This window comes from Vipera ursinii (assembly GCF_947247035.1).
Source record: "Vipera ursinii genome assembly, chromosome: 7".
Classification (NCBI taxonomy): Eukaryota; Metazoa; Chordata; class Lepidosauria; order Squamata; family Viperidae; genus Vipera; species Vipera ursinii.
In genome coordinates this window covers 7875190-7896649 of record NC_139521.1, presented here as the reverse complement: position 1 = coordinate 7896649, position 21460 = coordinate 7875190, and positions in this window count along the sequence as shown.

Sequence of the window (21460 nt, the reverse complement as noted above, 5' to 3'; positions counted from 1 at the left end):
GCCGGATCCGGCCCCCGGGCCTTGTGTTTGACATGTCTGCCCTATACCATTTATTATCAACATACAACATGTATACAGTGAGATTGGCTGAGCCTCCCTTCGTGCCCCCCACCCCACCTCCGACTCACAGTGACAGCAAACCCACCATCTTGTTACACCATTTGCTACTCTAATTTTTCGGGCTGCTTTTAAACTTTCGGGTAAACTCTAGAAAATGTTTGTTTCCCCATCCAAGAGCTAATTTGACCAGGTCCTGCTTAGCTTCTGAGTTCAAGTAAAGTCTGTCAGATCCTACCATCTGCTGAGATGTGGGAAGACAGATTTAGTCCCAGTGGACTAGATCTTCCATCTCCTGTAAATGGGTGGAGGAGGAATTCCCCCCTCCCCGAAAGATATTTTAGAGAGACACAAGTGATTTTGAGTATCTTTTAGATGCTTTGGAGATACAGTCTCCTTCCCCCACCCCCTGTATACACCCTCAAACTAGATAGCTTATGTCTGTAAATTTTGTCTGCCTTCCTAGTACAGGCTTAAAACTTCCCCCTTAAAGACGTTTAAATAGCTTATTTTTGTATTTACCACTGACCTCTGGTGACCCCCCTAAGGATGAAAGTGGTAATATTTTTGCCTTCCGATGATCAGTAGTACAGGCAGTCCTCGGCTTAACGACCTCAACTGAGCCCAAAATTGATGTTGTTGAGTGAGACATGTCTTAAGTGAATTTTTGCCCCCATTTTACGACCTTCCTTGCCCCGGTTGTTAAGTGAATGACTGAACTTGTTAAGCTAGTAACCTGGTTGTTAATTGAATCTGGCCTTCCCCATTGACTTTGCTTGTCAGAAGGTCACAAAAAGGGGATCACGTGACCCCGAGATGCTGCAACCGTCATAAATATGAACCAGTTGCCAAGTGTCTGAATTTTGATCACATGACCTCAGGGATATTACAACAGTTGTCAGTGTGAAAAATGGCCATAAGTCACTTTTTTCTAAGCTGTTGTAACTTTAAACTGATCGCTAAATGAACTGTTGTTAAGTCCAGGACTACCTGTAAATATAACAATTTTTTTTGCATCCTTCCTTCCTTCCTTCCTTCCTTCCTTCCTTCCTTCCTTCCTTCCTTCCTTCCTCCCTTCCCTTCCCTTCCCTTCCCTTCCCTTCCCTTCCGTTCAACTAACATACCTAATACATCCTTCTACCCCTATTTTCCCTACAACAACCCAAGGCGGGAATAGAACTTGCAGTATCCTTGTTTGTAGCTTGGTGTCCAGATGCTTCTGCCGTACTAATTGCTTTCATAGAATCAAAATGTAGCTAATTATATTATGGTTTTATAAAGCACAAGGGATGCGGTGACTCAGTGGGTTAGGACGCTGAGCTTGTTGATCAGAAGGTCGGTAGTTTGGCGGGTCGAATCCTGAGTGTCGCGTAACAGTGTGAGCGCCTGTTACTTGTCCCAGCTTCCGCCAACCTAGCAGTTTGAAAGCACATAAAAATGCAAGTAGAAAAATAGGGACCACTATGGTGGGAAGGTAACAGTGTTCCGTGTGCCTTTGGCGTCTAGTCATGCCGGCCACATGACCACAGAGACGTCCTCGGACAAACGCTGGCTCTTCGGCTTTGAAACGGAGATGAGCACTGGCCCCTAGAGTTGGAAACGACTAGCACGCATGTGTGGGGGAACCTTTACCTTTACTTTTATAAAGCACACCATAATTTGGGTGGGGTGACCCAAGGAATCCTAAATTTTAGGCCTGTGAATCCCTGGTCTGTTTATTTCTTTGTATTTCAATTTGTAGGCTACCAAATCCAAAGACTCTTAAGGCAGGCATGTGAAACTGCTGGCCCGCAGGCTGGATGCGTCATGCCAAAACTGCACCTACCCCATTGCTGGCAATGGGGAAAAAGTCGCAGTACGTCGTGTCACGTCACGTGACGTCGCGAGTTTGACATGCCTGCGTCTAGGGCCTAGCATCTTTGGATTTGGTAGCCTACAAATTGAAATGCAAACAAAGAAATCTATAGACCCAGGATTCACGGGCCCAAATCTTAGGATTCCTTGGGTCACCCCACCAAAATTATAGTGTGCTTTATAAAACCATAATATAATTAGCTACATTTTGATTCTATGAAAGCAATTAACACGGCAGGCCCAGAATCTCTGAAGCTGTGCTGGGTGATACTGTATTCATTAATTCCCTGTTTTGATATTTTTTTTTTTAGTACTGTCAGAAAACACTTGTCAAAATATACACTGTCGATGAACAAAAGATATCAAATATATTGAAAGGTAAAGGGTGCCAAAGGAAAATACTTCAAACAGTTCCAGGAACATGTGGAGATATTTTCTTTTCTTTTCTTTTTTTTTTCTTTTTTTGACATAGTCATGGTAATTAGGGAGTTTCAACTGCAAACAACTAGTCTGTAATTAAACCTGACCTTTCAGTTAATTACCTCATGACATTTTTTATTTTCAACGTACCTTCCCTTATGCTGGGGGTGTGTTATGTGCAAATGTAAATAAGCACTTTTGGTAATGAAAGCAAAAAGGTTGAGGAGCTGTTGAGAGCACGGTGCAATCTATTGTCAGGGGTTTGAAACAAGGATCTCAAGAGGATCCAAGACAGGGTTGTAATTTAATGAAAGTCCTTGCAGTCCTCTCCAGGCACCGAAGAAACTGTATGTAAAATGAGTTCTAGTGATTGGCAGGTACTGGAAAGTCTCTAGATCAGCAAGACCTGGTGCAAGTAATTGGGTAGTAGTTTTCTTTGTTTTCTCCCTAATCTTTGCTCCGCGAGTAAATAAGAAAGGACCCAGTGTTCCTTGGGATCTGTGACTGAATAGAGCAAATCCCTCTTAGGAAATATTATTGAGGGGTTAGGCCAATTCTTTCAGATTTAGCCCAAAGATCATAGCAAAGATGGAGACAAGAATGGAGAAGGAGAAAAGTGAAAATGACACATGATAACACTCAACGGAACATGATCAGGTAGAGAACTGGTGGAAGATTTTGCTAACTTCCTCCTTTTCCTTGAAATCTTATCGAGAGGATAAGAACTCCATAAGGAAGACATATCATATCTTGATGGAATTACTAGCTAGCAATGAACTATGAGAGGGATGCGGTGGCTCAGTGGGTTAGGACGCTGAGCTTCTCGATCAGAAGGTCGGCAGTTTGGCGGGTCGAATCCCGAGTGCCGCGTAGCAGAGTGAGCGCCTGCTACTCGTCCCAGCTTCTGCCAACCTAGCAGTTCGAAAGCACGTAAAAATGCAAGTAGAAAAATAGGGACCAGTACGGTGGGAAGGTAACAGCGTTCCGTGCACCTTTGGCATCTAGTCATGCCGACCACATGACCACGGAGACGTCCTCGGACAAGCGCTGGCTCTTCGGCTTTGAAACGGAGATGAGCACCGGCCCCTAGAGTTGGAAACGACTAGCACGTATGTGCGGGGGAACCTTTACCTTTACCTTTTTTTAATGAACTATGAAAGTTACTCTTGATCTAGATATCAGATGGAAAATCATGAGAATGCATTGGTGGCTTCACGGTCAGAGTTTACTACACTTGGTATTGGACTGATATAAAAGGTGGCAAGTGCAGAGGTCTTCTCTGATCAAAATAAAATAAAAATCACATATAATAACTGCTTTTAGCACCGTTGTCACTGTTCCTTCTTTGTCCTCCTTCTTCAGGAATTGTCTATTTAGTGCCTTTTTGATGTAGCTTTGATTTGGCGCCTTGGCTATTTCAATGTGATTTTATAAATACTTCTTATGGTGATGTTTAAAAACTAGATGTTAAGAGAAGGAGGCATTTTTTTTTAAAAAGGAAGCCAAATCTTCAGGTAGGGTGAGAAATGTTGAAGGTGAAATTGCACTAATCGATCACTTTCTCAATGACTTTGCTTGCTTTTCAAAAATGTTACTTCTTGATCCATCCATTTCTAAACACCAGGACTGAAGATGTTTTCTATGGAAAAAATAGTAAATTGCAAATTACTTTTGCCTCTTCGGTAGAAACCAAAGCCTTATCAACTTATTCATGATAGACTTTGCCATCAAGTTGGGGTATCCTCAGATTCTGATCAAAAATTAAGATGTGGGATGCACACACAGACACAATAAAGGTAGCATTTTGATCTCACCATCATGATGTCCACCATCTTGATTTTTTGGACCATATCCTATGGATAACCTGGTGTAGCATGTACTCCTGGCAGTTATATCCTTCGTTTTTGTTATTATGAAGATATTTTTTTTCAGCATGAGTAGTATTCTCCTAAGTCAGGGGTCTTCAAACCTGGCCCTTTTATGACTTGTGGACTTCAACTCCCAGAATTCCTCAGCCAGCGTGCCTGGATGAGTAATTCTGGGAGTTGAAGTCCACAAGTCACAAAAGGGCCAAGTTTGAAGATCCCTGTCCTACGTCTTTTCTCATAAATTGCAAAACTCATCGTGTCCTGGTACAGAAAGATTAATTGAGTCCTGTACTCTTGGTAAATGTTTTTGGGGTGGTGATGGTGATCTAATCTCTCCCCTCCCTCTAAAAAAAACCCCTCTTACCAACCATGGGAGATTTGTTGTCATTAAGCAAATCCAGCTTCCCCCATTCACTTCGCTTGTTGGACGCTAGTTGGAAACATTGTACATCCATGCCAGTTGTGATCAGGTGACCATAGGATTTCAGCAATAAGCGTGAAAGTATGAAAAACGGCCGTAAATCAATTTATTTCAGTGACATTGTAACTGCAGTCACTAAATGAATGGTTGCGAGTTGAGAACTACCTGGAATGGAAGGAGAAATACAGTAGCTTATGCAGCTTCAAATGCCTCCTTGGCTCTCTCTCATTTTGCACTCATTTTTCTTGTGCCAGCCACTCGATCTCCTGTTAGAGGTGTCTTTACTTTCCTTTCTTATCAGTCAGTTAGCTTCTTAAAACCTGGCTGTGGAATTAACCCATTTTCTTAGAACCTGCTGATCTAAACCAGGGTTCTCCAAACTTGCTGAGGAGTTTGGAGAGCTGAAGTCCACAAATCTGAAAGTTGCCAAGTTTGGTGAGCCCTGATCGAAACTAGCCAGATGGATTGTTTGCCCCATTAGGTAAAGGTAAAGGTTCCCCCGCACATGCGTGCTAGTCGTTTCCGACTCTAGGGGCCGGTGCTCACCTCCGTTTCAAAGCCGAAGAGCCAGCGCTTGTCTGAGGACGTCTCCGTGGTCATGTAGCCGGCATGACTAGACGCTAAAGGCGCACGGAACGCTGTTACCTTCCCACCGTAGTGGTCCCTATTTTTTTACTTGCATTTTTACGTGCTTTCGAACTGCTAGGTTGGCAGAAGCTGGGACGAGGAACAGGCGCTCACTCTGTTACGCGGCACTCGGGATTCGACCCGCCAAACTGCTGACTTTCTGATGAACAAGCTCAGCGTCCTAACCCACTGAGCCACCATCCTAACCCACTGAGCCACCGTGTCCCTTTGCCCCATTAAGGAAAGCCCAAAACCAAACCAGCTATTGTGACATCTGAATTCAGTAATGAGTTCCATCCTTATGTGGCCAAGATTGAAGAAAAATGAGAAGAAGTAGGAAAAGAGATTTTCCTAAGCCAATTTCTTCAAACATTGCCTTCGTGGCTGTAAAAGCCACCATTCCCAACCCCCCCCTTTTCCTTCCTTGAAAACACACACCCAGTTTTTTTTTTTTGCTCATTCTTACAGGAAAGTTCATCCTTGATGAGAAAGATATCAAATTCTGTAGCCAGAATGGCTCTTACTTATACTATTCATACCACTGTTGGTTGACTTCTTCATTGATTTGAGCTTTCTAATTGGAAATGCTTTTTAACCCACAGCACAAAACCTCTAAGCACTTGTTGTTTAATTGGCACATCAAAATCAATCTGCCCAAATCTATTCTAAAACACAGATAGCAAATGCCAACCCTTGCACTGTTTGTCTTTGGCATTTAGAAGATGTTTGAACTTTTGCTGCAGTTGTGTTCTAGATGCTTTGCAGATTATTAAGGGCTTCTGGTTTCGTAGTGAGTTGTAGGTTGTTTTTTCCCCTGTTTCATCTCATCCGGAGAATGGAAAACAAAATAAGCAAATTTCCAAATCAGAAGTTGTTTTATTTATTTATTTATTTTTATTTTAATTCCATTTATATCCCGCCCTTCTCCGAAGACTCAGGGCGGCTTACAAACTTAGCAGTAGCCTTCATTCTATGTATATGCCTGCTTATTAGGGCTTTCACACACACCCCCAAGCGGCATTGTTACAAAGTCAGCTTAATTGCCCCCAACAATCTGGGTCCTCATTTTACCTACCTCGGAAGGATGGAAGGCTGAGTCAACCTTGAGCCTGGTGGGATGCGAACCTGCACTAATTGCAGGCAGCTGGTGTTACTTAAGGAGGCATTAGCCCACTGCTCCACCAAGGCTCCTGATGAACTTGTTCTGAATACAAATAGCTGTTCAGGCTTTTATGTGAGATCAGCTCTGGGTTATCATCAGCTGCCTTTGCTGGGCAGTTTTTTGTTCTTACTGTCACCAATATTAAATAATTTCAGAGGAGAAGAAAAAGAGGAGAAGAAAAAGAAAGAGGAGGAGGAGGAGGAGGAAGAGGGAAAAGGAACTGCTGCTTCAGGTTTATTTATAGTGTTACAAGATTATATATGTGCTGGAATACACACAAGGTCATTACAAGTATATATTTTATTAATCCCGAGTGCCGCGTAACAGAGTGAGCGCCTGTTACCCGTCCCAGCTTCTGCCAACCTAGCAGTTCGAAAGCACGTCAAAATGCAAGTAGAAAAATAGGGACCACGATGGTGGGAAGGTAACAGCGTTCCGTGCGCCTTTGGCGTCTAGTCATGCCGGCCACATTACCACGGAGACGTCCTCGGACAAGCGCTGGCTCTTCGGCTTTGAAACGGAGATGAGCACCGGCCCCTAGAGTCAGAAACGACTAGTACGCATGTGCGGGGGAACGTTTACCTTTTTAAAGTAAAATACAAAATACAAAGCAAACAGTAGGACACAATGGGGGAGAGAAAAGGGAGAAGTAAGGAAAAGGGAGGGGAAAAAAAGAGATTGACTTCTGACTTCCCCTGACGCAGTAGAATAAAGCATTAATGTCGAGCCTCAACTTTTTACATGGAAACCGCTTCTGGACTTTGTGCCTGAGGTGGCTATCTTCGCTTTCTTTGAAGCTTGCTAATGTTATGGTGTCCTGGCCACTTTCCTTCATGACCAGAGGCAAGCTCGCCTGACCAATAACCAGCCAAGACACAGTGAAGGCCTTTCGTTTCGTTTATTGCAATAAGTGGGGAGAGAAGCTATTGAAAACTTGGTTCTCTCCAAATTTCTAGCCCAAAATATACCCTTCTTTATACAACCCTGTCCAGGCCGGCACATGCCTCCTCTTTTCACACTGTCTGAGGTACTATGAGGTTGCGTTCTTTCTGACCGCCTCCTACATATTTCCTGACACAGTTAATATTAATCAACTAATTGCACATGCTCAGTTGCCTGAATTCTGGCCCTCCTTTTTTTATGACTTCTTAGAAAAATAGGTTTTTTCCTGTTTTGCTAGTTATCTTCTCTTACAGCTCCTTTTCCCATTCCGAAGACCCAGATAATTTTTGTCTACGTCAGGGGTGTCAAACTCAATTTCATTGAGGGCTGCATCAGCATTGCGGTTGCCCTCAGGGGGCCAGGTGGGTGTGGCCTGGGTGGGCGTGGCCTACTGGGTGGGCATGGCTAAAGTGCATATGGCCTACTGGGTGGGCGTGGCCAGCTCTACATCGTTCACATCAAGGGTGCCAATGGGGGCCTGGGCAGGAGTGGGACAGATCTGAGGGTCTCTGGCAGAAGGAGGGTCTCTGGGCCAGGGCCAAGGCAGTGGGGGCCGTTCCCTCACTTGTTTCCAGGATGGCTTCGCGGGCCACATGAAACCACTTCATGGGCCGGATCCAGCCCCTGGGCCTTGTGTTTGACACGTCTGGTCTACGTATTTATTTTACATCCTCCTTTTATGCTATCCTTTCCTGTTTCCCATCCATTATAGTTGCTTAGTTTGTTGCTTGTTTCTCCACTCAGTAAGTTTCCACCGCAGCAAATTCAATTTTAAATTTCTCTTTCAATATTAAATTTTGAAGACTTTTCACTTATTCCTATCACTAGCAACTGCCATAATCAGAGGAGAGGAGGCACTCTGTGTGTGTGTTTGTGGGGGGTGTGTGAAAGAGTGCTGGAGGGGTGAAGGAATCCTGTGTGAAATTGAGAAGTATGGACAATGACAGGAACCTGAGGTGCTAAACTGGGTCATCTTCCTGCCTTCAAGGACACCGGCCCTGGGAAAGGCATTTGCTGTGGCACTGGGGGCACCAGGTTCCCAAAACATTGGAGCAGGACCTGATTGGACTGCTGTCCCCTGGGAGAGGATTTTGGACACTGAGAATTGCTTTCAGTATATAATTTTCATGTGATTTTTCTTTAGACTTGCCTCGCTCACGTTGCACTCAACATCTCTAGTAAAAGTACCTTTCCTCTATTTACAATGCCTTGGTAAGTCCACACTTGGAACACTGCATCCAGTTTTGGTCACCACCATGTAAAAAAGATGTTGAGACTCTAGAAAGAGCACAGAGAAGAGCAACAAAGATGCTTAGGGGATTGGAAGCTAGAACACATAAAGAACGGTTGCTGGAATTGGGTATGTCCAGTGTAATGAAGAAAAGGACAAGGGGGGACATGATAGCAGTGTTCCAATATCTCAGGGGCTACCCCAAAGAAGAGGGAGTCAAGCTATTCTCCAAGGCACCTGAAGGCAGGACAAGAAGCGACAGATGGAAACTAACCAAAGAGAGAAGCAACCTAAGGAGAAACTTCCTGACAGTGAGAACAATTAATCAGTGGAACAACCAGAAGTTGTGAATGCTCCAACACTGGAAATTTTTAAGAAGAGACTAGACAGCCACCAGTCTGAAATGATATAGGGTTTCCTGCCTGAGCAGGGGGTTAGACTAGAAGACCTCCAAGCTCCCTTCCAACATCATCATCATCATCATCATCATCATCATCATCAACATCATCATCATCATTATTATTATTATTATTATTATTATTATTATTATTATTATTATTATTATTATTATTATTACCTGTGGAGTCAAGGGTCATTCTTTCCTAGGGAGTACGTTGGGGCTGGTTTGATGAGACGAAGACTCAGACTAACTCCGCCTTAATAGGTATAAGTTTAGTAGGCTTTCAAGATTCAACTACACTACCCTACTGGCAATCAAAATCTTTCCAGAATTCCAGTGCTTTTTCTTTTCTGATCTTAATAGCATCTGACGGAAAGCATTTTTAATCTATTCACAATGCCAGCTTTTCTTCCCTCCGAACGGGTTTCCATCATTAAAGACTCAAGTTGGTGGCAGTGTTGAATTAACCTTGCATGGGTTCTGAAGCTCAATAAAAGTTGGGCCTGAATGAGAGCTATCCACACATACCAGCTAGATTTTTATGTATTGTTGCCGAGAAAACTGCAGAGGTAAAGCCAACAGAAAGAGACTTTGCCTTTTAAGATAATTTTCCCTTATTTATGTTTTTAAACTGGGCTGATTAAATTGTGATCAATCAGGGTTGTTTGCAGCGGACTGAATACCTATGGAGACTCTCAATCATTCAAGTCACGGTTGTCCCAAAGATGCTTTTCAAAATACAACTGGATTCTCTTGATTTTTTCCCCCTTGATTCCCACCATTCAGTCAGAACTGAAGAAGCTTTTTAGATGAGAAGTGAACGATTTTCAAGGAAAAAAAAAACACCCCAAGAAAGGCCAATTGTCTTTTGAAAAGCATCTTTGGGACAATTTGCAGTGGACTCTTTTAAATCATTTGGTGTAGCTAAGGAGAAAAATTACAGGCTGCTCCATGAGTTTCCAGGAACAGATATGCTGCCTCTCTTATACCTTTTTCCCCCCTGTGGAGAAATGAATTGCTGTTTTTTAGAAGTTATTGACTAACATGTTGGGGAAATGGGCTGAAATAAATGTGATATTAAAAAAAAGAGAAACTTAATTGAGCCAAAATGCACAGATTTACTTTCACATGAGATAAAACCAAAAGAAGTCACACAACATTCCGACAGCTGATAAGGGGCAAACTTCATTTAATTTATTTCTCTTCAGCGTACTTTTTCCTTTTCAATTTATGCTCATGAATTGGCAACTGATTGTTGAAAAGAATAGTATAAAAAATATACCACAGCAGGAGCAATAAACAACTTTAAATGTCTGGCAGATGGGTGAAGAATTCTGGTGTGTGTTTGTATGTGTGTGTGTGTCTGTTTGTGCACGTATCTTGACAAACGTGACTAGCAACTAGAATTATAGTTCATCTTTAATAATTTCTTCCGCCAGCTAGTCTTCAACATCTGTTTCCCCCAATTTTTATTTTAGATTGCTTCTTATTTATTTATGACATAGTCTTTTGGTGGGCTGTCATATATTTAAGTGATTTGCTACTCAGCTGCTTAAATAATACAATTCCTGTCATACTCAATTCCTGATACTTTCATGGAAATGGCCCCATAATTTTCTTGACAGCAATGCAGAAGTGACTTGCCACTGACTTCTTCTAGTTTGTGGTATTGGCTTCCCAGTCTAATCTTTAGATCTGGAATTTTCTGGCGGATTCTCATCAAAATATTAACCAGGAGTGTCACAGAGTTAGTTGCTGGCGTCACAATAATAGACCATGTTGGGAAATCAAAGCTTTCCCCTTTTTATTGCCTTCAGTATATGTGACAGACATTAAAATGGTGACCAATTTGGACTCCCTGGCCAGATCTGACCTAGCTTGTGGTTCAAGGTCAGCTAGGATTGCTATCATCAATTGGGGCACTTAAATAATATTGGTAACTACATGAGGGATCTAAGAGTCCTAGTAAACAACCACTTAAATGTGAGCCAACAATATGCTCAGTTGCAAAAGCCAATGCAATCCTAACTGCATTAACAGAGGGACAGAATCAAGATACGTGAAGTGTTAGTACCACTTTACAATGCCTTGGTAAAGCCACACTTGGAATACTGCATCCAGTTTTGGTCACCACAATATAAAAAAGATGTTGAAAATCTGGAAAGAGTGCAGAGAAGAGAAACAGAGTTGACTAGGGGGCTGGAAGCTAAAACGTATGAAGAACGGTTGCGGGAATTGTCTAGTCTAACAAAGAGAAGGACTAGGGGTGACCTGATAGCAGTGTTCAAACGTTTGAGGGGTTGTTACAGAAAAGAGTGGGTCAAACTATTCCCCAAAAGACCTGAAGGACAAGAAGCAGTTGATAGTAATTAATCAAGGAGAAATCCAACAAAACACTAAGAAAAAAAATCCTGACAAAGAGAACAATTAACCAGTGGAACAGGCTGCCTCAAGAAGTTGTGAGTGCTTCATCACTGGAGGATTTAAGAAGAGATTGGACAACCAAAACGGTATAGGCGCTTCTGTTTGAGCAAGGGATTGGACTAGGAGACCTCTAAGGTCCCCTCCAACTCTGTTATTCAACAGAGTGTGTAGAGCATTTGAAGGTGGCTTCATGGAGCAGATGAAGCTAAAACCACCTTTCTCAAAACTTTGAGGCTCAATGTGCCTTTTTTTTTTTTACAAAGCTTCCTCAAGTAATGTACAAATAAAACTCCTACTGTGAATGTTGGCAAAGCAAAGTGGTCGTGCCCCACATCACAAAGGCAGTTCCCCCCCCCAGGAAATCCTTCAGAGCATTTGGCTTTGATCCTTCCAGATGATGATATGATTGCCTCCACATTTTGATTCGCTTGCCCCAACCAGGATTGCAAAACACCCCTTTAAATACTTTGCACAGCCCTATTAAATAGAACGGCTTTCCCCTTGGTTTTGATATAGTCACTATAATCTTTTGAAATATTGCTACAGTAAATTAATATTGATGATTTATCATCAGATTGCTGGTCAGTTGGAGTCTTGTGCGGGGGAAACACCGGATCCTTAATTCTTCTTGTGGGATTCTGTGTCTTTTGTCACGTTGGCAAGGATATTTTCCATTGCTGGAAACTGCTTTGGTTCAAGAACACTCATGTTTTTTCTGACTTTCCTTCCTCCGTGTCAATAACCTACAGGGGGCCTTGCCTTCTTTGACACGTACTTATCTAACCCTCATTGCTCACTGATTTGTAAAAAGCTGAAGTAGACATTTATTGTTCGATTTACACATACACCTCTTAAAGATGATCATCTCCTTTGTTCAAAACTCAATTGCCCTGTTGGTTCTTGTTTGTAACCATAAGAAGAAAAGATATTGTCTAAATACAATTAAAATACAATATGATTTTCTAACCAGGAAAAGTGGGTCATCGTAAATGCCGTCAGCCACCACCCATTGTGTGGAAGGAAAATAAATGAAGCCAAATCATAATTTTCATATTCTTAGCCTTATAATAGCGGTTCTATTAAACATAAAAAACCTTGAAAAATAAATACAATATTCAGCCAGGAATCTGACTGAATGCTCTCTGAATTATAAAGATAGATAAATATTTTGTCCAATTCCCTGCTTCTTTACCTTATCGCTAACTCCAGCTGAACCCAATCCTGAAAAATTTCCCTTCCCTAATAAATGTGAGCATGTGTTACACATATCTACATGTGTATATACCTATACACTTGTCAGAAGCCACACAGCCAGAAAATCCCAAGTTAATTAATGACGATGTAATATTTAATCCATACTTTATTATTCATTTATTAATTAAATTAATTGCCTCTAAAGTAGAGCAACCCATTTATGAAATTAATTGATTCCCATGGACATATACAAAGTGTTCACTAATACATGTATCACACCATGTACAATAAATACACACACACACACACACACACACACACACACACACACACACGGTAACCCATGCCCTTTTGGGTCAGCTTTTCAGAAATATTTCCTTATCTAAACAGAGAAACAGAATGACCAAGGGCAAAAAAGCAGTGAGAGCAGGAACAACTTCCATCTTGGTTTCCCCATTGAGTTTCCTTGTGGGAATCTAGCAGGAACATTGGCAACCCCTTCCCCTCCCCTCCCCTCCCCTCCCCTTCCCTTCCCTTCAAGTGGCTGCTGCTGGTCGGGAAGGGACAAAGGGATTGCTGGAGTGACTGGGAAACTGTCACAGAGTGTTAAAAATGAAGATGACGTGACCACAGCAGCAGCCCAACAGCGGTGCAGCAGCCAACAGCACTGAAGCAGCCAAAATCTCATTGCCCTGTGAATTTCCTGACTTAGAAGATGTACTAGTAGAAGGCAGAAGCTCCAAGCCACTTATGCTGCCTGAGAAGACACTTCTTCCAGCTTGTTATAAAGGGGAAGAAAGGTGAAGAGATTGACACTGAGCAAATAAAACATCCATCAAAAATAAGCAGGAAATGTGGGGCATTCATTAGTTTTGATTCTGTTTTGAATACGGAAGGCCATGCCATCTTTGTCACATCTTTCAGCTGACAGACACTGTATAATTGCTAACACAATTTGAAATGAAGTTGGACAGGCCTTTCATTATAATCATACCAAACTAATATTCCTGTCAATGGATTCATGTAAGATGTATGTCATAATAGTGGTGCTTTTTACGGCAATGTATTTATGACAGAATATAACCCCTCCCTATCAAAAAAAAACCTCCCACCCCAAAGCTTTTCAAGATGTGCTGTCTAAATGGGTCCTTCAAATTATGCCACCATGAAAATGGAGAAACAAGAATCCTACAACATTTTTGTATTCCGCCCCCCCCCCCCCGCAACACCAGCTTAACGTGTAGTTTTAGATGATGCTAAAAATAATAATAATAATACAGTGGGCCAACACTGTTAATTGCTAGTTTTGAAACTGGCAATCGTGAAAACTTAATCAATTTGCTTTCAAGATGCAATCTTAAATTAGGGTTGAAAATGTATCATTAAGCAGTTGTCAGAAGCATCGGAACAACGCCAATGAGCTTCCAGATTGTTTTATGCAGAACAAAAGAACAGTTAAGATACTCCATACTGGAAATATTATGAACCAGGAATGAGGCTTTTTAAAAAAAAACAAAATGGAAATGGTGTATTATAACACATTCTGTGTTTTTCCATTGAGGCTTGTGAATAACTTTATTTAATAAATGTGTCTTTTAACTGATGAATAACTAAGAATGATGTAATAGGATCAGGCGATAACTCTTTTCTTCTAGAATATCATGAGCAGAGAAGGGACGCCCAACGTTTTGTTGTTAATCCAGTCTTGAACCAAGCTGCCATTTCTGGTGTCAAACTGACATTCAATTTCCCACTATTTTTCCTGCCCTCTCATAAAATATTTCAGCTATTCTGCCTTGTTCTCGGGCAACTTGAGAATTTCTTCAAAAATTTCTTTTGTGATCTTTAAGCCCTTGTTTCCTAGAGACAGGAAACAGAGTTTGTCATAGCAGTGACTCTGTTTTCTGTTATTCACCTTTTTCAAAATCCTTCTTGACTTTCCTAATCTAAAAAAAAGCCTCATGAGAATTATTCCTCACACTGCCTTCTGTTAACATTTTTTTTTTGGTCAGAGTCTGACCCTTTTCTCAGGAAAAAAAAGTATTTAATTGCATAAAATAATATACATTGATTAGGGTGGCGCAGTGGTTAAAGTGCAGAATTACAGGCTAACTCTGCCCACTGCTTGGAGTTTGATCCTGTCTGGGCTCATAGTTGACTCAGCCTTCCATCCTTCTGAGCTTGGTAAAAACCAAGACCCAGATTGTTGGGGGCAAGAGGCAAATAATGCTTTTGTAAACTGCCCAGAGTGTGCTGTAAAATGCTGTGAGGTGGTATACAGTATAAGCCTAAATGCTATTTCTATTTTACAAAAAGGAAGCCATTTTGAAATATGACATCTGAAAACCATTTACACATAGTCCTCGACTTATGACCTCAATCTAGCCCAACATTTCTGTTGCTAAGTGAGACATTTGTTCAGTGAATTTTGGACCCTTTTTATGACCTTTCTTGACACGGCTGTTAAGCGAATGACTGCAATTGTTAAGTTAGTGAAACGGTTGTTAAGTGGATCCGGCTTCCTCATTGACTTTGCTTTTGTCAGAAGGTCATAAAAGGGGATCACATGACCCTGGGGCACTGCAACCATCATAAGTATGAGTCGGTGGCCAAGCATCTGAATTTTGATCATGTGGCTGTGGAGATGCTGAATTGGCCTCCCGGTCCTAAGCCTCTTTTTTTAATGCCGTTGTAACTTTGAACAGTCACTAAATGAACTGTTGTAAGTTGAGGACTACCTGTATACTAAAGCGAGGGTCCCCAACCCCTGGTCTGTGGATTGGTACTGGGCCGCGGCATGCCAGCAACCGGTCCGCACAAACAAGCAAAGCCCCATCCATGGGATGCAGGCAGCACACACAATCATACACTCTCCAGTCCATGGGAAAAACTTTATCCATGCAACCAGTCCCTGGTGCCCAAGAGGTTGGGGACCTCTGTACTAAAGTACAGAAATTGCCACGAGTGAAGACCCATTTGAAGACAAGTGTTCCTTTTCCTTTATGGCTATCGGACATTTCATTACCAAGCTAGGTAACTGTTGTGATTCAGGGTCAGCCTGTGGGTTCGGCAGTTGGGTCGGACGACTCAGAGGAGGAGGGGGGTGTTGAAGACCTTGCTGAGGGGGTTGAAGATCTTGCTGATGATAGCCCTCAGCCAGGCCCCTCCCACTTGGTCACCACGGAGACCCAGCTGTGTGAGCCTGACAGTGTGGATGAAGATGACCCACAGCTGGCCCTGTTCAAGGACGCCCGACACAGGAGGCAGTCAAGTAGGAGTAAACAGAGGAAGGCTGTGGGGCTTCTCGGAAGGAGGCAGAGAGAGGCCACGCCCTGAACTCTTTATAAAGGGAATGTTTGGGGAGGGCTGGTTTGCTGAAAGCAACCGCTCAGATAGTGTTTCAAAGCTCCTGTATCTTGGTACGTGTCTTGTTTGTTTTTTGTAGTAATAAATTTGGCAGACGTCATTCCAGCCTCTTGCCGTTTATAAAGGGGTTGCCTTTTCTGCAGGGCCGGTAGCAGGCTGGTACAGAACAGTAACATCATCAGTACTGGTAAAATGACACGTCTGTAGCAAAAACCACCCAGCTCAGAGAGCTCCAAGGACCCCACTGAAATAAAGACTTCATAAGAACCACCAAACTTCTGGGTTTGGCCGTCAGCAATGTGGCTTCCCTCTCCATCACTGGAGAGTCAGCAGTGATTCTGTGGACAAGGGATGTGTCCTCAGAACATCACGGTGGCTCAATTAAACTCAGCTGTCGCTGAATCTTTTAACATATGCAATTTGATCTACAATGCATAAACCTCTCTAAATCACCTTTTTTCTTTCTTCTTCTGTGGATGCCTAACGAGACAGTACAAACGAATGTGTGAACCGCATCAGCCAGGCACTGTTTCTTCGTTGAGTGCCGTTAACTGAACGTCAGTCTTGCATTAAGAATAAGAGTCTTCTGGAGTAGCTATCCAAGGCTTGAAAAACTCTACGTTCAGCTGCCCCAGGGAGCTCTGGTAACAAAAAGCTCCTCCCTCTTTTTTTTTTTTTTGCAGTATGTGAAACATGGTTGTGTAAGCTGGTGGCAGAACATATCTATGGGTAAACCTAGTTAAAAGAAATCCCTTCATCACTGGAAATTTGATATGAGAAAGTTAGACAATGTCACCCTAATGAGGGGGCAAAGGATTAAGAAGTTGCTAACAAAACAAAGTGTAGGTCAACAATACTTGAAACAGAATAACAGATTTGGGAGGGGACTTGGAGGCCTTCTTGTCCAACCCCATATTCAAGCAGGAGACCCTATACCAGGGGTCTTCAAACTTGGCCCTTTTATGACTTGTGGATGTCAACTCCCAGAATTCCTCAGCCAGAGTGCCTGGCTGAGGAATTCTGGGAGTTGACCTCCACCTGTTCTTTCCCCTCCCAATGAGTAGCCTTAAAGAGGCTCAAAAGCTCAGCAGAAGCCAAACGCAGGCTGAACACACAGAAGCTGGTCCCCTCACAGCCAACTGTTTCCCAGTGTTTATCACACAACACCTCTGTAATTTACCGGGCAATGCTCCAAAGTCTTTGGTAGTCAGCCAGCAGCTCCCAAGCCCAGATGGAGGCAGACACGTTACAAATCTCAAAACGCCAACAAATTGTTCACCACGCCTCTCCTGCACAGCCACACCCCTTTTATACTCCATAGGGTGTGGCCCTACATCTCCCAGCCACACCTCTTGGGGCGTTGCAATAGTTGCTGCTGCTGTTGATGACGTATCCTACATCTTTCTCGTGCATCCAGTAGGGGCTCCTCCTCACTGCTGCCGGCCTCTGCTTGCTGTTCTGTTTCCTCCTCTGTTTGGCTGGGGTCCATAGGCATGTCAGCCACAGTCTGTTCTTGCTGCTCACCAGGGGACTCAGCCCCTCCGGCACATTGCTCGTGTCAGCTTCCTCCTCCTCCATATCATCCTCCGAGTAAACATGCGACGATAAAGCACCCTCCGGGGCCAGGGTCACAACACCACCAGTCATAAAAGGGCCAAGTTTGAAGACCCCTGCCCTATACCATTCCAGACAAATGGCTGTCCAATCTTTTCTTAAAAACCTTCAGTGATGGAGCAGCTGAAACTTCTGAAGGCAAACCATCCCACTGATTTACTGTTCCCACTCTCAGGAAATGTTTCCTTAGTTCTAGGTTGCTTCTCTCCTTGATTAGTTTCCATCCATTCCTTCTTGTCCTGCCTTCTGGTGCTTTGGAGAACAGGTTGACTCAGTGGTGGGATTCAAATATGTGAACAACCGGTTCTCTGTGTAGATGACGTTTCCGGAAGTCCATTCTGGGCAACAAAAAATTAGCTACCAGTTCTGCCGAACTGGTGCGAACTGGCTGAATCCCACCACTGGGTTTATTTATTTATTTATTTATTTAATTAGTTTTCTATACCGCCCTATTCCTGAAGGACTCAGGGCGGTTTACAGGGCAATATTTAAAAGACAATATAAAATTAAGATAAAAAATAGAATTAAAAAGAATTAAATTAATTAATAGCCCAACAATAAAAAAATGTTAAAACTTAAAACTAAAAACCCCCTCAGTCCAGGCCAGATAGATGGAAAAGCCAGGTTTTCAGGTCCTTGCGAAACGAGCGCAGGTCCGTGGGCAGTCCAGAGTTCCACAGGTAAATCATTCCAAAGGGCAGGCGCGCCCACAGAGAATGCCCTCCCTCTGGGGATCACCCGCCGGCATTCCCTGACCGGCGGCACCCTAAGGAGGCCCTCCCTATGGGAGCGCACAGGACGATGGGAAGTTGATGCTGGCAGCAGGTGTTCCCTTAGATAGTCCGAGCCCATGCCATTTAGGGCTTTATAGGTCATCACCAGCACCTTGAATCTCAGGAGAAGCTTGACTCCTTCTTCTATGTGGCAGCCCCTCAAATACTGAAAAACTGCTATCCTGTCACCCCTGGTCCTTCTTTTCATTAAACTAGCTATAAAACCAGTTTCACGTAAATTACAGTATATAGTCCACCTTTTACACTAAATAGAATCTGAGCTTTCTGTTCATAGACGAAGTTTCTTTCTGTATTTTTAACTCGTTGGACATTACTTTGTTACCTCCTAGTTCCAAGCTTCCATATAGTTCTGGAAAACCATTTAAGAAGCAGCTTGGGGGACTGCTAGGAACAAGTGTTATAAGTTAGCCATTAGATCCTAATGGGTGCCGAAGAGTAAGACATATGCCGCTAAGAATACTATAGTTTGATGTGCTTCCTCCACTGATTAGGTTAAGGAGAGATACTTGCTCTTCAATTAATTAAATTGGGTGCCCCCAAGGAGGTGCCAGCTCCTAGCTATGACTATTTGATTTCCAATGCCATCAACCAATAAATTTGAAAAAGTGGCCTGAGATTGCTATGAAGAAGAAAACATGGTTGTGGAACAGTGAAAAGAACGTAATATTGGTGCTTTTCCCACAGATTAAAACAAATGTTCCTCCTCCGCTGAGCGGAGGAAAGAGAACTGTCTCCAGAACAGAGTTGAAATAAGAATACAGATAGGCCTCGACTTGCAATCTTTCATTTAGTGCAGGGGTCTTCAAACCTGGCCCTGTTATGACTTGTGGACTTCAACTCCCAGAATTCCTCAGCCAGGCACGATTCTGGGAGTTGAAGTCCGCAAGTCATAAAAGGGCCAGGTTTGAAGACCCCTGTCATCGAGGTTTTAGCTTTTTGGCATGCCTTTAAAATATGTGTTAGAAACATTTCTGGATTTGTCACAACAGGGTCCATGGCCCCAGATGGGATGAAAGACACTGTTTAATTTGTTATTACTGATTTTATAAATATGTCATTGGCTATTTTAGTATTATTGTTAGTAGAGGATTATGGCTTCTGGTGTTTCTTTGCTGCCACTTAGTGGTCACATGGATATTTACAAATCCAGAAATTTTGTATACAGATCTTGCCTAAGAACATTATAAATAAAAGTATTTAAGGTGCTGGTACTTACCTTTAAAGCCCTACATGGCTTAGGCCCGGGATATCTGCGGGACCGTCTGCTGCTGGGGACGACTTCTCATCGCCCAGTGCGCTCACACAGGGAGGGCCTCCTCAGGGTGCCGTCGGCCAGACAATGTTGGCTGGCGACCCCCAGGGGGAGGGCCTTCTCTGTGGGAGCTCCAGCCCTTTGGAATCAACTCCCCCTTGAACTTCAGATGGCCCCGGACCTCCGGTCCTTTCGCCACGACCTCAAAACGTTCCTTTTCCATCAGGCTGACCTGGATTGATGATGGGTTTTTAAAAGTTTTAATTTTTAACTGTGTCATTAATATTTGGGGCTATTTATTTTTTTCTTAACTTTTGTACTGTTGTTTTTTATTGCTGTTAGCCGCCCTGAGTCCTCCGGGAGATAGGGCGGCATATAAGTCCCATAATAAATAAATAATAAAATAAATAAATTAGACAACTGCTAAACAAATTGGCGAATGAAGCTGAAGAAGGCTTCTAAAGTTGCCTCAGAATTTTTACACAGCTCTCTGCTATCTAGTGCATATCTTCTGATTCCAGCTGGAATCATTTAAGTCAGGAGTCTTCAAACTTGGCCCTTTTATGACTTGTGGACTTCAACTCCCAGAATGCATGCCTGGCTGAGGAATTCTGGAAGGGGGTCTTCAAACCTGGCCCTTTTATGACTTGCGGACTTCAAGTCCCAGAATTCCTCAGCCAGGCCTGGCTGAGGAATTCTGGGAGTTGAAGTCCGCAAGTCATAAAAGGGCCAAGCTTGAAGATCCCTGATTTAGTGACTGTTCAAAGTTACAACGGCACTGGGAAAAAGTATCTTATGACTGTTGTTCACCCTTATGACCTTTGTAGCGTCCCCATGGTCATGTGATCAAAATCCAGAAACTTGGCCATTGACTCATATTTATGATGGTTGCCATGTCCCCGAAGGTCACATGATCCCCCTTTGTGACCTTTTGGCAAGCAAAGTCAGTGGGGGAAGACAGATTCTCTTTACAACCATGTTCCTAACTTAATAACTGCAGTGATTTGCTTGACAACTGTGGCAAGAAAGGTCATAATATGGGGCAAAACCCACTCAACAAATGTCTCACTTAGCGACAGAAATCATGGCGATAAGTCAAGGACTGCCTGTAGCCCTCTGATGTTGAACCAACATCAAACCATCAGTGATCCAAAAAAAAAAAAAGCTCTAGCATGTTGTTGACCGATCCAGAGTCTGGTGAGAGAAATAATCCAATCTTGATCTACTAGCACTTGTAGACTCGTTGCACATTTTGAACAGCTGTGCGATCCTATTGCCCCCAATTCCCCAGCGTCAGCCTTCTCATCTGAAGCATCAACGTTCTTTCCATTCTTTCCATTTCTTCTCACAGACCTATCTTCCTAGCTGACAGATCAACCTTTGATGCTCTTGTTTGCACAAATTCCCATTTGTCTGAATCCTTCACAATGTGGTGTTGCTCCAAAGAGGATCCCCAGGTCTCCCTGTTTCTAACGCAGAGTAGAGAGAGAGAGAGGAGCTTACCATTGCTGGCAATTTATGGCGGAATGGATGTGGTCTCATGTGATATTTATCTCTCTGGTGTGACCTCATACGGTTGTCTTCTGTTCCAGATCTTTCAGACCTGCGTATGTAATCCTCTCCTTGCTGTTTAGCTGAGATTCTGAAATATTAAGGCAAAAAGGTACTAGGGTATGGACAAAGACAAAAGAGAGGGGGGTCTCATTTCAGACCGCATACAGATGGGTCTATGTAAAGCCATTTTGTACATATCCAGCTATTGAACCTGAAAAAAAATGAGCACACCCTGTCCATAGGCAGATTTTCACTAATAGGCTAAATATTTCATGTTGCA